Below are 16,801 nucleotides of genomic sequence, written 5' to 3'. Positions count from 1 at the left end.
AGGCACGGGCTGCAGCACAGAAATCACCAAGAGCCTTTAGGTGTCTGTAGAAAACACGGGCGCACGGGCTGCAGCACAGAAATCACCAAGAGCCTTTAGGTGTCTGTAGAAAACACGGGCGCACTCATGTTTGTTATGGAAGTCACACGTGCTTTCCACCTAGATGCCCCCCAGTGTGCTCACTGCCTTTCCCCACCTTCCTCACGCACAGGGCATCGGCCTTGCTCAGCACCACCTGATTTCCATCATGGTCTTTAGTGGCAGTTTTCTTTAAACGAAGTGAGAGAAAGCTACAAAGGGCCCAGGAATCCAGAAGTCAGCCAGTTTTTTAGAGAGAAAAAGAAGCCTCTAATTATGACTGGATAGACAACTCTGTTCAAATTAGCAAACAAATGGTGGGGACACTATGGAACACCAAATTATCTAAGCCAAAGCCCTTCCACTAAATGATTGGTTGGCAGACTGGAAAACCTTAAAGAATGTTTTTAAAAAACTGATAAAGACCTAAGTGTGAAAGAGTGCCATGGAATTGGCATTGAGTTTGCCAAAGGTTTAGCTCTGTTAAGAGCGCTTGTTCAACCCATCACCCTGATCCAAAAGACAGTCCCTTTGTAGGAAAGAAATCCTAGCATAGATGTTTCTGGTGTAACCCAGGTCCGTCAGCTATTAACGTTAACAACCATCCGTGTCAGAAAAGTCTTCCTCCAGATTCACCCCAGCCCCTCAAGGTGATGAATTCACCTTTTTTTTTTTTTCTGTTTGGCAGAAAAGAGTTGCATCTGGGCACTCTTCACTATTTACCCCTGACAGAGCTGGGAGTCACCACTATGTGACCCTTTATCTATTTGCATCAAATGTTATCTTCAGATTTTTATTTCTGAGTCTTTCTCTCTAACCCTCAATAATTTTTAAGTTTTTCTTTACTAAGTCTTTTAAAATGCTTTATGTTGCTCTGAAATCATGGAAGCTTTTGACTAGTCATGGCACAAGTATAAGGTCTGAATAGGGTGGAATGACAGCCTCAGACCCAGTGTTTACCCCCTGCTTCTGCACTCCTCTGTGCCCCTTACCTTTTAGAAAGTCACACTTCATTGCTAATTCACATTAATCTTGTGTTCCCTGTGACTTCCGTATCTTTCTCCAAGACATTCAGGTGAAGCGAGTGCATTTCTCAGCTTGCCTGGTGCGTTTGGATGGATGTTCTCACCTACCACCATGAGCCCCTCTCCCTTGGGCCTTACTGAGTCTCAGTTTGTTTCTTTCTAACCCCACTTCCAGTTTTTAAGTCTAGGTTGGGCCCAGTGCTTACTCCCCTTCCAGGTTCTCACCACCAGCCTCTCCCCTTTACTTGTACTTGGCAAGTCTAATGAGCCTTTTCTCCATCTCCGCATTAAGGTGAAGATAGAAAAATGCCCGTGCCCCTAACAACTTACCTTTTTGTGTAATTGACTACTTCTTGGGGGGGGGGGGGGTGGGGGGAGGGACTTCCCCCTAATTGATACTAAAATGCGAATAGAATTCACAACTACAAGAGAGTAGAGTCACAGAAATGCCTTAAAAGCACCAGCAGGCCTCGACTCAACACGTACTAACAGGCATTTATCCTCTGGTGAAAAGTCTGAACACTGATGCAGCATTGTCTTGAGGCCCTGGTGAGGTGAAGCTCACGGACTTCGTCTTTATGGTCATAATCCCACACCCAACAAGTACTCAGAATGGGGGAGACACCGCTGGAGATCATTCAGGAACTCTGGACCTGCACTTACCTGCACTGATTTACCAAAAAGAATCTATATTTTGGCTCTAAATAGGACATGGGGGAAATGGTTGGACCACCTCTCATCACCCAGTATTGCAGCGCATTTACTTCCTTGTGTGGTGGGTTGGCTGGGAATTGTAAGATTGTTGATTGGTGTCGTGGCCCAGGAGAATGGGGTACAGTTCACCAAAAGGCTGGAAATTTGCTCCTACATTCTCACTTATTGGGTTGCATATTCCTTTACAATGGATCTGGAAGTAACTAAGGCCTTGGGACTGACAGTTCTCGAAAAGCACTCAACTAACCAAAAGAGAATACTAATTTTTTAAATCGTGTCATCAAAAAAAGAGAGAAAAAAAAAAGGAACGAATGAATGAAGTCTGAATCCCCAAATAAAATAATTTTAAGGATGAAATTACATGCAGGAATTAAGGGTAGAAAATCCTTTGCCATTTAATTAAACAAATCTCCGATTCTTCTCATCAGGCTAAAACTGAAGGACAATGGATGCCTTTTGGGTTTTTTAATTTTTTAATATTGCACTTTATAGTATCAATACTTCATAAGAGACAATTGTCTTAATTAAAGCCATAAAATACCAATAATACATATATTCAGGGCTTCTGAATATAGTCAATCGATAAGCAGTCCATGAGTCATTCCTGTTTTGTATTGTTTGTTGTCAATTAGAGTTTATCTGTTCTGTTTTTTAAGGCATACAATTATTGTTCTAGACAATCCTAATCTGATAAATTTTAGATGTGTACTTTAATAAAACTGAAAATCAAAGAAATTGTTCATTTCACAAAAGCATTCTTCACTTTCAAAATAGCTTGTTAAATAGCAAGTTCCTTTAAATAGCAAGTTCTGATACTAAGTGAAAGTACTTCCTTTTTTAAGTTATAGATATACTGTTTTTCAGGAATCCATTTGTTATGTAAAGCAATATAGAGAGTGAAATGGATAATTAGCAAATATGTACCTGGAAAATTTAAGGTTTATTTGAGTTTTTATGTAAATATAGGCTGGGTCTAAGAAGTTCCCTTATAAAAATGGCAAATAGAGATATACAGTTTATCAATAATTTATTATGCCTAAATTATAAACCTTCCTTGGGAGGAAAGCATGTAAAACAGGAGACTTCATAATGCATTGGATTTTTTTTTTTCCTTTTCTGCTAAACTACATAATTTCTGGCCCAGTACCATAGACTGCTTACACACATGTACATGTAATGTACACGCATGTTGATGTCCCCACAACTAAAAACTTTGTTTCACTTCATCACAATTTTTTATATGATTTGAGTAAAAGCTAAAAGAATGACTAAAAGGCACTTAATAGCCTAGAAATATCTACCACCTGGGTACCTAAATTATCTCTATAAACATGTGTGTTAAATTGACCAACCCCATCAATTTTATGTTTAATTGGCCATTTGCCCTAAAGAAAGATTGTCTGGATCCAGAGCCAGTGATGTTTCTGTTGGGGGCTGTTTTGTGGTCTGAAGCATCTCTCCAAAGGGCAGAGACTCTCCATCTGGATGAGGGAACCTCGGTTGGGATATAATCCTGTTGAACCCCGCACACAAAGTTCATATTTGTGCCCTGCGTCTAGCCTGGATGTTTGTCTTCTGCTCCAGTTTGAAAAAACTCCAGAAGCAACAGCTTCCATCTCCAAGCAATCTGCAGTCTCAAAAGTGCCATCAAAGAGCAGCAAAAACTACCTTCCTGGTTTAATGAAGTGGCTGCTAGCGCTAAAGGAAAGATAAATTACACTTTTGTTCTTTGCATAGTGTTAAAACAGAGACCATGCTGTGAACACTGACCCCAACATAGGCATTGCCCTAGAACTCGTAAACTGTCTTTGGGACAGGTTACCTTACAAATATCAACGCCATTTTTGTAAAGGATCTTTTTAAGGATGGACGTCATCTCATGCTTCCTCTGTTTGCCTCCATTTTAAAGAAGCATTTTAACCTCTATACCCCTACAAGAATCCAGGTGATGCACTTCCAAGTTACTTTTGTCATTTCCCGTGTGTTTTGTTTACTGTGAGCAACTTTCGCTGGATGAGGAGATGTATGGAGATTTTGCGTCAGTTTATTCTCTGTGAATATGTCTGTACATAGATGGAAAGCTATATTTATTTGTACATAGTCTGTTTGGAGTAATGTGTTTCTGTCACACGGACTTCACTCTGATAAAGGGCGTTTCTTCACTGTGTTCATGTTACACTTTCCACACCTTTGTGCTTCTACTACTGGTAATCAACTCATAGAATATCTCACTTTATGTAACTAAGTCTCCTCGGTGTGAAAAGTAATAGTAATAAAACTATTGACTCAAAAGAAGTGTTGTTTTGCTCTTTCCCTGCCACCTCGGAGTCCCTGCCGCCATGGCCGAGGAAGGCATTGCTGCTGGAGGTGTAATGGACGTTAATCCTGCTCTGCAAGAGGTGCTGAAGACCGCCCTCATCCACGATGGCCTAGCACGTGGAATTCGGGAAACTGCCAAAGCCCAGCTTTGTGTGCTTGCATCCAACTGTGATGAGCCTATATATATGTCAAGTTGGTGGAAACCCTTTGTGCTGAGCACCAGATCAACCTGATTAAGGTTGATGACAACAAGAAACTGGGGGAATGGGTAGGCCTCTGTAAAAACTGATGGAGAGGGAAAACCCCCTAAAGTGGTTGGTTGCAGTGTGGTGGTTAAGGACTATGGCAAAGAGTCTCAGGCCAAGGATGTCATGGAGGAGTACTTCAAATGCAAGAAATGATCAAATTAAAACACTGGGCTCTTGTTCTAAAAAAAAAAAAAAAAAAAAAAAAGTGTTTTGGTTTTGGAATAATCCTTGCCTTCAGCTAATCGGGACCCTCAGGATCTCAAGAAATTGACAGACAGTTGTGGAAGTTTCACTGCAAGGACTCAAAGGAACAGAGGGCAAGCAGTAGTTACTGTTAATTATAACCATTTACGGGGTGCTTACTAATGTCATTTGAGCTTTCCAATGTCTGAGGGAACCTTGCGCACTGAAAGGACTACTCTAACAATTGGCTTTTAATTAATTAAATATATTGAAAATTGTAAATTCAAAAGCCTAGTGTTCTCTAAGCCTTTAAATTCAATTTCGAAGTCTTGTATAAACCTATTACTTTCCGATAAAAATGAGAATTCAGAGTCAGTTTTTTCTTTGATTACACTCAATTGACTGATAACTTTAAAAGATTAAATTCTAACGAACGCAATTTACGAATTGAATTCCCTCAGGAACTTTTTAAATTTTACACCTTTAACATACCCGATTCTCTCAAACACTCCAAAACCCTGACAGACTTACAAACCTAAAAAACAAAATCTTCCTATGCACTTAAGCAATTCCTATTAATCTAATATATCAAACTTAAATAAAATATAATAAACCAGGCTATCCGAAACATTTAAATGCCATTTACAATCTTAATAAAAGTCTACTACACCTTTAAAATCAATACCATGAGTCTAGTATAATTACACATTTCAAATTATATAATCAGATTATCTAGTGTGCCAGATTTATTTCAAACACCTTGAAATACAAATACACACAAAATATCCCAAGGATTATAAAACTTATTCCTAAATCATACCAAAGTATTAATACTATGAATTTGATTTACTTTATTATCTGTATTTCTATAACGTCTTCCCAGGCTTTGAAAAGTCACCTCACTACGGAGCCTCTCTGGTAGGATAAGATGATGTAGGCTGAGTCACAATACCATTATTTATCATTTCGAGAATTAACCCAGAACATGACACATGGTTCCTACATACTACCAAGATGATTCTACTGGAGCCAAAAGGAATCATAACACTCAGGCTTTGAGTCAAATTCTGTCTTCTGTCATGGAGGGTCCCTTTCAGCTGGAATTTCATTTTGCAGTCCAATGGGCATCATTACCGTTACTTTATTTTTTCAATCTCTTTCAAAGTTTTGCCTCCTGCTTTGAGTAGGTGGATCCTGCAGCCCCACTGGGTCTCAGCCAGTTTTTCTGTACCACTGGGTTGTATTCTACTAATCTCTTTATCCCTTGATTGGATTCTTCATTCTGTTCATAATTTTTCTTGTCTGTTGTGACCACAATTTCCAACATTTTATTAACAGCTATGTGTCTACACTAATGCTAAATGCTTTGCATGCATCATTCCATTGAATCCTCACAACAACCCACTGAGTTGGTTACCATTATTATTCCCATTTTACAGACAGAAATATAAGACCTCAAGTGGTTAAGTAACATTCCAAGGTCACACATTAAATGTCAGAGTTTTAAATTGAACTCTGTTATCCAAATTTCAACTCTTAGTCGTTACTTTTTACCTCCCCCGCCATTAGCTACATAATTACCCCAAGTTCCAGGATTACAATTATGGAGCACACAGACCATTAGACAAGATGAGGACCCCAAAGTCAACCAAGTGCTTGGATTCTTTCCTTGGTTTTCCTAACCATACGCTTCTCAAGAAAAGGTATGTGCACACTAGCTGCATTTGATTGAGTGACCTTGGTGCCTCCATCACAGGATTTCTCAACCTTGGCACCATGGACATTTTGGGTTGGAAAATTATTTGTTGGTGGGTGCTGTCCTGTGCATTGCAGAATGTTTACTAGTATCACTGGCTTTTACCCATTAGGCACAAATTTCAACAAACAAAAAATGTCTCCAGACATGGACAAATTACCCTGGGGGTAGGCTGGGGTGGGGCAAAATTGCCCCAGGTTGAGAATGACTACTGTTCTATCAAATAGAATTTAATCCACTGCCTCAAGATGGCTGGAATTCAGCCAATGGCTGCCCTTTCGGTCTTCTCTCTTTCCCTTTCTCTCTCTGACACACACACACACACACACACCACCTCCCATGCTTCACCCCCACCTAAATGCAATAGTGCAGAGGTAAAACTTCAAGCAGGAATAACCTGTTTGGCATTATTCCTCAAATGGTCTCTGTGTGAACAGCAGACTACTGAAGCTTAGGCTATGGGACTCTTTCGGCCCATTCCACACAAATGGGCAGTTTACCAAATACAGTTTGGGTTTTAGAGGTCCTCCTCTCTTGAGTCTCTGGGTCTCTCCCTAAGCAAAGCTTTGCCGACCTCTGAAGGAATTTCTGCAATCCACAACCATGGAAACAGCACATCCCCAAAGCCATGCTCCAAAGTGACCCCTTCAGTGATCGTTCATTGGTATTGTCCTGATAGCTGGATTTCTCCCGGAGGAAGATTTAAGGTCTTTTCTCTGTCAGCACAGCTGATGGGCTGAGGGCACATGGCCAAGTTTAAGAAAAACTTGAAATCCACACACCTCTCATTTCCCTTCCTTCCAAAATGAATCTCACTTCTCAGAGATGAGGATTTAGCAACTGCTTTATGTTTAAGGAAAAGGTACAAGGCATTTTGACACTGTGTTCAACCCAGTGATATTTAAAAACTCGGGGGTGTGCCCTTGATAGTATTTTTGATCTATGTTTGAAAATGTAAATATTTTTATCAGAATTATATGAATGCTGATTTCATTAATGCTGATTTCAGGCAATATTCATTAGGTTGATTAAAACCCTTGATCAGTTATCTATAGAGAACAATTTCTTTTTTTTATTTAATTTTTTATTTTATTTTATTCATTTTTTTATACAGTAGGTTCTTATTAGCCATCAATTTTATACACGTCAGTGTATACATGTCAATCCCAATCGCCCAATTCATCACACCACCACCACCACCCCCGGCGGCTTTCCCCCCTTGGTGTCCATACGTTTGTATAGAGAACAATTTCTAACTTATCCTTTCTATTTTATTGAAAATTTCCAGGAGACATTGCTTTCTGTATAAATTTTAAGATAGGAACTTAGTTCATCAATTAAATTTAGTTTTTATATCCATATTAAATTTTTTACCAACCGTAGGTGCTATTGGGAATCTTCTCCATTATTTCTACAGAACCCAGTTTTTATTGGTACAGTTTTACCGATCAAAAAGATTTGAGTTTTCCATCCATTTTTCATCCACAACTCTATAACAGATTGCACTCTTTGGAGGTTATGTTGCTAAAGAAAAAGCCATAACATGCACTGGAATTGCTGTATTTTTCCAGAATGTCTTTCTCTTTTTCAGAGGACTGTTTTTGGGGGGGTTTTTTTGGAGGGGGAGGTTAGGCAGGGTTGTTTTTGGGTTTTGGGGGGTTTGGGGGTGTTTTTTTGCTGTGCCGTGGGGCTTGAAGAATCTTAGTTCCCCAACCAGGGATTGAACCACCCACGCCCTCAGCAGTGAAAGTGCAGAGTCCTAAGCACTGGACTGCCAGGGAGTTCCCCAGAGGACTGGTTTTTTTTTTTTTTGTTTTTTTTTTTTTTTTTTTTTTTTAAGTTTGGCCACAGTGAAGATTTACGGCAGTGAAAACACCTGATTTCCTACAGCACAGCAGCCCTGCTTGGGTTTGGTCTTGGTTTGGAGTTTTTTTACTACTCACTCTCAATCTTTTGTAATACCATTTTCTAAACTTATTTTTGAGTGTAGCCTCAGCTTAAAGTTTTGTAATACTAAAATCATTTGCGCTCCCTTATTTAAACAACAATCTATTATAGTATGCGTTTGATTAACTTATAAAATGTTAAAGGAAAATATTTCAAATAAGCAATTTTTATTGTTTTATCACGGTATAATTTGTAAAAATAAAAATAAATTACAAAAGAAAAAAAAATTCCCCTCACAACCATTTATGTTAGCAATTGGCTTACAAACATCTGTATAATTAATGTTTCCAAAAGAAAAATTTTTAAAAACTACTCCCTAGTTTTCACAGATTCCAAGATACTGGGGTCCAAATGCATTGACAATTACACACAGAAGTCCTGACAGAAAGTGTGCTATGATCAGAATCCAGAACTGTTGGAAAGACTGACCTTGGTCCACCTCTTCCGGTGCAGCTCTGTGCAAGTTACTCAATGACTCTGCACACCAGTTCCTTGTCTATGAAATGCTACAACTGCATTACTCCCCAGCATGCCCCACTCCCGCCATAAGTTATTGGAAAGAGTGAGTCATTATGCCATAACGTGCCTGGCTTATAGTGGGCTTTTAGTATACGTTAGCTCCCTTCTGCCCACCTCCTGTGATCTTGAACAAGTTATATAACCTCCCTAAGATTCAGAAAATCTTTTAAATCGGTCCCTTATTGAGCTGTCAGTATATTTCCTAAACTTAAAGATTATAGGAATCCTAACTGTTTGTCTCAGTACGCTAACACTACACACATCCCACCTCTTCCTGGGAAGCCAGTCCCCCACCTACCCTCATCCAGCAATGCGCCAGGTGACCCTGGGATCTAAAAGCCTAGCCTGGTTAGAAAGAGCATACAAAGACAGATTCCATTTCAATCTAGGTGTCAGGCTCATCCAGGACATGAAAACTTTTGAGGTGCACCCAGGATTCCCACAACTTTTGGAGGCTTTGGTGATATACCTACAAATAACACAGTGAAATACTAAACTTCTCCTGGTCAATCTTGCCTCTAGGGCCAGCTCATACATTAAATACATTCTGTATATTTCTGCAGGGATAGACCTAAGACATTGCCAAACCAGTACTGGCAACACTTGGTAAATTATGCCACTCATGCTGCCTCACCCACAGCAGACATCAATAATCAGTCACAGAAACATTCCCCACTATACTTTCTCAGCTGAGCATTATAGGCGGCCGCTACCAATCAGTCCCAGTGACGAGCGAGAGAAAATCGAATGGCCATGTTTTAGCCTAATCTATAAATGAGGAAATGAAGACTAAATCAGCAGTGTTACTTTCCTGAGGTCACACTACTAAGCTGTAGAACTGGATATTAGGGTCTGGTTTTTGTTTTGTGTATAGTCTTTGCTGCAATAGCCAAAAAGCATCTGAGGTGTTTCGCGTGTTGCCATGGGTGTTTTATATACCCAACCATGACGCACAGCATTGCAGGGTGGAGGGTTTGCCGCTCACAAGGCAGAGTAGCTAGAGAACTATGATAAGAAGACATCTAGTTTAAAAGGCTTAAATTAGATCATTAGTTAGGTTATAGCCAGACAGTGAGTAATAGCAACTTCTAACTAATGAGAATTGGGTAGGAAGAAAAGAAAGGCTTTTGCCTCTGGGATTTAATAATGGAATTTCCAGTAAATAATAACAATCACCTCAGGGACAAAAAGTAAAGTTATGCCCAAATTCGATCACAAAACTGTTGGAAAGTATGCATACAGCTCTGACTGCTGCCAGCAGCTAACGACCATGTCCTTGAAATGGAATCAGGTCAGGGAAGGTTGTAAACATTCTAGCTTTCCTGTCTCCTCTCAGGAGCTCACTCAAATGCACAATCCATCCCCATAGCAGTTCCACTGAACTTCAGGGAAAATGGAAAAGTGTTTTCCACAAGGAGAGTAATGCTATTCATTCCCATTGGCCTGATTCAGGGATGGCCGTTAGGAGAGTCTGGGAAGTAAGGGGAAGACCCTGTCCCCAACATCCTCAAATTCCCCCTCCATCCCCGGACTATTGCCTAGAATTTCATCTTAGTGCCTTGTCTCTCCAGCTCAGGGATTCTCAACAAAGAGGTGGCACCCAAAGGGCATATCAGAAATACTCAGGGGCTTTTTAGAACCCAACCCCACCTCCGGCTGCCCTCTCCAACCTGGCCAACGTGTATGCTCCCAGGTGAGAGCCATAGTGAGCTCTACATAAGCTGCAGCAGTGCTGTGTGGAAAAAAGATTGAGAATCCTGCTTCGCTTAAGGCCCTGATCCCTGTAGAAATTGTAACTGGCTCTAGGAAGAGTCCATGCCTGGAAGTTTCTACAAATGACCTTATATTTATTCATGCGTTCAATCATGGGTTGTCAGGACCTGCAATGTGCCAGATACAGGCATTAGCACTGGGGGCCTGGAGGAGACTAAGTTCCAGCCCCTCTTCTTAAAGACTTTGTAGTCTGCAGAGGAAGATAAACACGTGACAAATCAGGACTTGTACTAGAATAAGCAGCCTAGAGGGTGGTTAAGAAGCCAGACTGCTTGGGTTTGGATCTCAGCTCTGCCAGTTACCAGCTCAGTGACCTAAACCTCTGTGTGCCTCCCTTGTTCCATCTATGACCTCATGAGAATTGTTTTATGTGGGTTAAATCAGTTAATTTTTTTTGGAACACCCCTAGAACAGTGCCTATCTTATAGTAAGCAATATGCCCCACTTGATAAATCAGTGCTATAAATAAGTGTCTTGATGTCAGTTGAGCCCACAGGACAGTGTTTTAAGCCCATCTGAGGGTTCAGGGAAATCTTCGGAGAAAACATGACCCCTGACTGCAGGTGGGGGATGAGAAGTCTGATGAGGAAACCCTTACACCAAGTGATAGATGAAAACACGTGACATTTGGGGGAACAGTGTTCAGCACGGCTGGAAGGGTAGGGTCTGCTGGAGAGTGGAGAGACAGAAGCTGAAAAGGTGGGCGGTAGCAGATTGCAGGGGAGCCTTGTCCAACCCACCAAGCAGCCTGGACCTCATGCCACCAGAGCTTCTTCAACCAGCACATGACATGGTTGATTGGGCTTAAGAAAGCCCTCTGCACATACTGAAAAGAAATGGTGCCTTGGCTTTGCTTCACACTGAAGCTGGGAGTGAGGAGTTCGGGGCTATAAAAGAACCCAGACTGGCAATGCGTTGATAGTTGTTGAGGCTGGATGATGGCTATGTGGGGGTTCACGGTACTATTCTGTTTCTATATCTTTGCAGTCTTCCATTATAAACAATTATCTTGAAAGGGTGGCCGGGAGAAAGCTCTTAGGCACCACCACTCTCTGCTCTTATCAGTCACTTGAGCCTCAGTGTGAAAGGAGGAAAGTTTTGATGGACATGAAGTGGAAGCAGGGGGTGCCTGAGGTAGGAAGGGGCAAGAAAAGCAAAACTGAGCAGGGAAAAGGCTGTCTCCAGGGAGGCTGGGCTGCCCGTCAGCCGGCCTCCTTCCCCTCCTGCATGCTTCCCGTACCCCTACCTGGATATCATGCCTGACACAGATTTTAGCAATCAGCTCTCTGCACTCTCAAGGCCAGGCCACTTCTGCTCTGGCCCCCTGGCTTTGATGCTAATATGTTTCCCTGGGGCCACTGCAGACTGACTTTCCCCCAACGAAGGAAGTCCAGGTGCCCCCAGGACTGCCCAGAGCCCACTTTAGCATCCTAGATGATGAGTGTTTTCTGAAATGTGCTGTTCTGTCCCAGGTCTTGGATCTAAGATGTATCACATCTTTTGTCCTTTCCTCAAGGACAGAGAGTTCACTGGAGGACTCTTGGTCACAGGCAGGAGTGGGTTACAGCATGAGAGTCCTTAACTGCATGGACCCCTGCCAGCGACTCAGGGTGACCCCCCAGGAGGGTCAGAGAGAAGTTCAGCCTCTGTGAGCCCTAGGAGAGAGGGTTATCAGGAGTCACTGATGATAGGACAGGTGCTGCTTGTTTCACAGAAAGAAGATAAATTGAAGCCCACGCATGTGAGTCGTGGCACAGGAAAGAGCGAGTATGCTTGAGAGCGGGCGAGAAAGAGAGCGTTAGAGAAAACTGGGGGGAAATGGGGACTTCTAGAAAGAGGCAGGCCTAAGCCAAAGGGTATTTCTCGAGAGAAGAGAAAATATTCTTGTTCTAAAGCAACTCTAAATCTAAAGATTCTGACCTATGCTAACAGGTAGTTAAGTGGGACTCTTGCTTGCATCCTCTTCCTATTTCTACCGGAGACCGGGGAAGGGCTCTTGAGCTGCCGAAAGAGCCCCTTCTCCACTCCAGTTCTTTATTCTCCTTTTCTGTTGGAGTGGGAGCAGGGGGGTCACGATCTCCCTGTCAACTGCTTTGACGTCTGGCAGGAGCTAATCTAATGACAAGAGACTGACTCAGATTCTTTCTGGGAATGAAGCATGGTGGGAGCGGCGTGGGGGGAGACAAGAAAGCAAGAGAGAATTTCAGATCAACGTCGGTGAGGAGGGCAGCGGCCCTGCTTCCCAGCCTCCTGCCCTGGCTGAGCCCCGCCCGGCGCCGGGCCGTGGGTAGAGGACCGCCGCCTCCAAGCGTCAGAAAGAGCTCGCGGGGTCCAGCTAACACCACTGCGGCTGCCAGGCCTCCTTCCTGGCCACCGGTTGCCAGGGCCATGGGGGAAACATTGAGAAGACCTTCTCTAGATGAGACCCCCAAAAAGAAGGGCAAGGTGGGAAGAGGGATGGAGGGAACACAGGTGCCAGGCACCTCCCATAATAGTAATAAGCAAAGTAAGCGGGAAGTTCTGGGTGCTGCTGCCCTCTACAGGCCAAACGGTAGACTGAAGGTGACCCCACCGAAGTGTCCTGAAGATGGGCCGTACACTGTATAGTATACAGTATCTCAGTTTCCAACCAAGAAGCCTGGGAGTGACAAAAGAGAAGCAGAGGCCGGGGAGGCCCCGGGGCCCAGCTGTAGCCATAGTATCGCCAGAAAGAGCAGAGGCCCAGCTGCCTTAGGGCAAACCTGATGGTCTATGGGTTTGCTCACCCAGAGGCAGGCTGTACTGTTGCCCCGCAGAGGGATTTTTAAACGTGTACAAATGGTTGGGGTTGTTCTGTGACTCTGGAGCAACCCCTGGTATTTAATGGGCAAGGCCCAGCAATGCTAAATGTCCTTCAAGGTGAGGGGAAGTCCTAAACAGAAAATCTTTCCAATCAAAATGCCACATGCTCTCCCCCTGAAAAAATGCTGATAAGACCTTGCCCCTGCTGGGTCCACCCCTCCCCTACCTCCATTCCCTAGGTCACTGTTTCTCAAACACAGGGAATCTGGGACTCCTACATATGTTCAGTGACCTCTACAGAACCCAGTTTAAGAAATACTACATCAAAATTAAATGTTACCTGTTCCGGAGATCGTTTGGTGATCATGTGATCGTAAATACACATGCAAACGCAGGCACTAAAATCGCATGCTGCTGTTGGTTTTCAGATGGTCATCAGTGATCCTGAATAGGTGTTTATTAATCTTTTGAGAGTGAAATCACAATTGTTACAAGGTTATAAAGAACGCTCACACCCTCAAGAATGTGCCTGTGGACCTCCTTGGTATAAACCAAGGATAACCATGGTTTAATCTTTGTCGATCAAGGTGTTCTGGCTTCCACAATTCAAGGGCAGCTGCATAAGGCAGCAGGGGCAGCACCTGGAAACGTAAAATCACGTTCTCAGAACTGGTGTTGAGACCCAGCAAGCTGTTTTCTAGCAAGTTCTCCAGGTGATCCTGATGCTTACTGAAATTTGAGAACCACCGAGCTATAAAGCATAGTCAATCAGTTGAAATGTAGGTGTCTTATTTACCTGTGACTTCTCACAGAGAAGTGAGATATAATGTGTGTGCAGAAGAAACCAGGCCCATAAGACTCAGAAACCCGTGTTCTTCTAAATTCTACTGAGTCATTGTCAGAAAGTCTAAAAAACTTTCTGTGATGATGAAAATGTCCTTTATCAGTAGCCACTAGCCACATGAGGCTAGTGAGCCTTTGAAATGTAGATGGTGCAGCTGAGAAGTAAATCTTTTATTTCTTCCATTTAAATGTCAATAGCCACATATGGTTAGTGGCTACTCTGTTGCACAGGGGACAATCGATCATACAGTTTTGTATAAAAATGCCATAGTGGAAAGCTTCACCCAAAATACTTCTTGGGGAAAAAAACACAAGAGCGTTGGTACAACTAGCAATTAATCATAGTTCTCATTAATCTTTTCTCAATGGAAATGGTGACAGATTCTTCTTAACAGTGTCTGAGTTAAGGAAATACAATTAATCCACAGACTCAGTTACTTAGATTTAAAGATGCCTGCCTTCCCTAAATGTTGGCAGCCAGGAGAAGCCAGGCATGGCAGCTGTTAGTCTGCCAGCTAATGGCCTGAATGAGGACAGTGAAGGCAAATGGGGCCATTTCAACGTTAATCTTTTCTTCTCTTGACAGACTTTAGAGACTCCCTGTCTTGTTTCTTCTAATCACTGCTCTTCTAAATGTTGAGAGGACATAGTCAAGTGTTTACACCCTAGAGTCTGGCCCATAGCAGCGAATTTAGCATGAATAACAGTGATCTAGCCATTACTCAATGCTGGGCAAAGCAGTCGTCCAAGGTGGCAGGCTAGAGTAACAATCCCTATGCGGAGAAAAGATTATAGGGCATGTCACTTTGTTAACATCATTGGCTTCTGTCACTTGGCCATTCAGTGCCCACCGAGATGGGAATCCCAGCCCATGGGGCTGTTCAATAGATTTCAGAACAGGTGAAAGACCCCCAATTAGGGGACCAATTGAACAAGACTGTGCCTCTTCTTGCCAGCAAACAGGATCCACTGTGCACTTCTACTCCAAACCTCATTATTTGCCTTTTCAATTGCCTAAGTCTGGGCCCATTTGAATGCAGTAAACAAATCAACCACAGCTGAAGGCAAGCCATATCAGTATTTTCTGCAAAACTAGGGCCTCAGTCAAAACCCTGAGCCTGCAGGGAGATGGTGGAGAAGCAGACAATGAGAACAGAGAGTGGAGGGCCTGAGACCAAGAGGACTTTTGATATCCAACAAAAGTTGGATATCGGGGCCTCTGCAGGGTGAAGCAACATGAAAGGATGAAAGAATGAACAGAAGATGGGGGAAGAAGTAAAAAGGCTGCACAAAACAAGAACAGGGCTTTCTTTCTAGAACAACATGTGTCACAAATCCAGTCCATGTTCTGCCCGATGCCTTTGCACGTGCTGAGCTACCTCTGAAGACAGGGCCTGTCTTGATGACATCTGCCAAGGAGTCCAGCACACTTCAAATACTAATCAGTTTGAAGTCATAGTGACTTTCTAAGCCAATGCCTCTCAAACTCTCAAGCATATACGTCACCTGTATGATTTGTTAAAATATGTTAAGGTTTGAATTGCTATTTCAGTAGGTCTGGGAATGAGGCCTGAGATTCGCCTTTTTTTTTTTTTTAACATCTTTATTGGAGTATAATTGCTTTACAATGTTGTGTTTCTGCTGTATAACAAAGTGACTCAGCTATACGTATACATATATCCCCATATCTCCTCCCTCTTGCGTCTCCCTCCCACCCTCCCTATCCCACCCCTCTAGGTGGTCACAAAGGACCGAGCTGATCTCCCTGTGCTATGCAGCTGCTTCCCACTAGCTATTTTACTTTTGGTAGTGTATATATGTCAGTGCTACTCTCTCACTTTGTCCCAGCTTACCCTTCCCGCTCCCCGTGTCCTCAAGTCCATTCTCTACATCTGAGTCCTTATTCCTGTACTGTCCCTAGGTTCGTCAGAACCATTTTTTTTTTTTTTTAGATTCCATATATATGTGTTAGCATATGGTATTTGTTTCTCTCTTTCTGACTTACTTCACTCTGTATGACAGACTCTAGGTCCATCCACCTCACTACAGATAACTCAATTTCATTTCTTTCTATGGCTGAGTAATATTCCATTGTATATATGTGCCACATCTTCTTTATCCATTCATCTGTCTGTGGACACTTATGTTGCTTCCATGTCCTGGCTATTGTAAATAGTGCTGCAATGAACATTGTGGTACATGACTCTTTTTGAATTATGGTTTTCTCAGGGTATATGCCCAGTAGTGGGATTGCTGGGACATGTGGTAGTTCTATTTTTAGTTTTTTAAAGGAACCTCCATACTGTTCTCCATAGTGGCTGTATCAATTTACATTCCCACCAAGAGTGCAAGAGGGTTCCCTTTTCTCCACACCCTCTCCAGCATTTATTGTTTGTAGATTTTTTTGATGATGGCCATTCTAACCGGTGTGAGGTGATACCTCATTGTAGTTTTGATTTGCATTTCTCTAATGATTAGTGATGTTGAGCATCCTTTCATGTGTTTGTTGGCAGTCTGTATATCTTCTTTGGAGAAAGGTCTGTTTAGGTCTTCTGCGCATTTTTGGATTGGGTTGTTTGTTTTTTTGATATCGAGCTGCATGAGCTGCTTGTATA

General features: G+C 42.5%; 1 pseudogene; it reads left to right on the top strand.

The window, feature by feature from the left end:
* Positions 1-4,156: 4,156 nt before the first annotated feature.
* Positions 4,157-4,558, top strand: LOC137770442 (small ribosomal subunit protein eS12-like; annotated as a pseudogene).
* Positions 4,559-16,801: the final 12,243 nt, after the last annotated feature.

Source organism: Eschrichtius robustus, chromosome 10 (assembly GCF_028021215.1).
Source record: "Eschrichtius robustus isolate mEscRob2 chromosome 10, mEscRob2.pri, whole genome shotgun sequence".
Lineage (NCBI taxonomy): Eukaryota > Metazoa > Chordata > Mammalia > Artiodactyla > Eschrichtiidae > Eschrichtius > Eschrichtius robustus.
The sequence above is the reverse complement of the archived record's forward strand: the minus strand, read 5'-3'. Positions and strand labels throughout refer to the sequence as shown.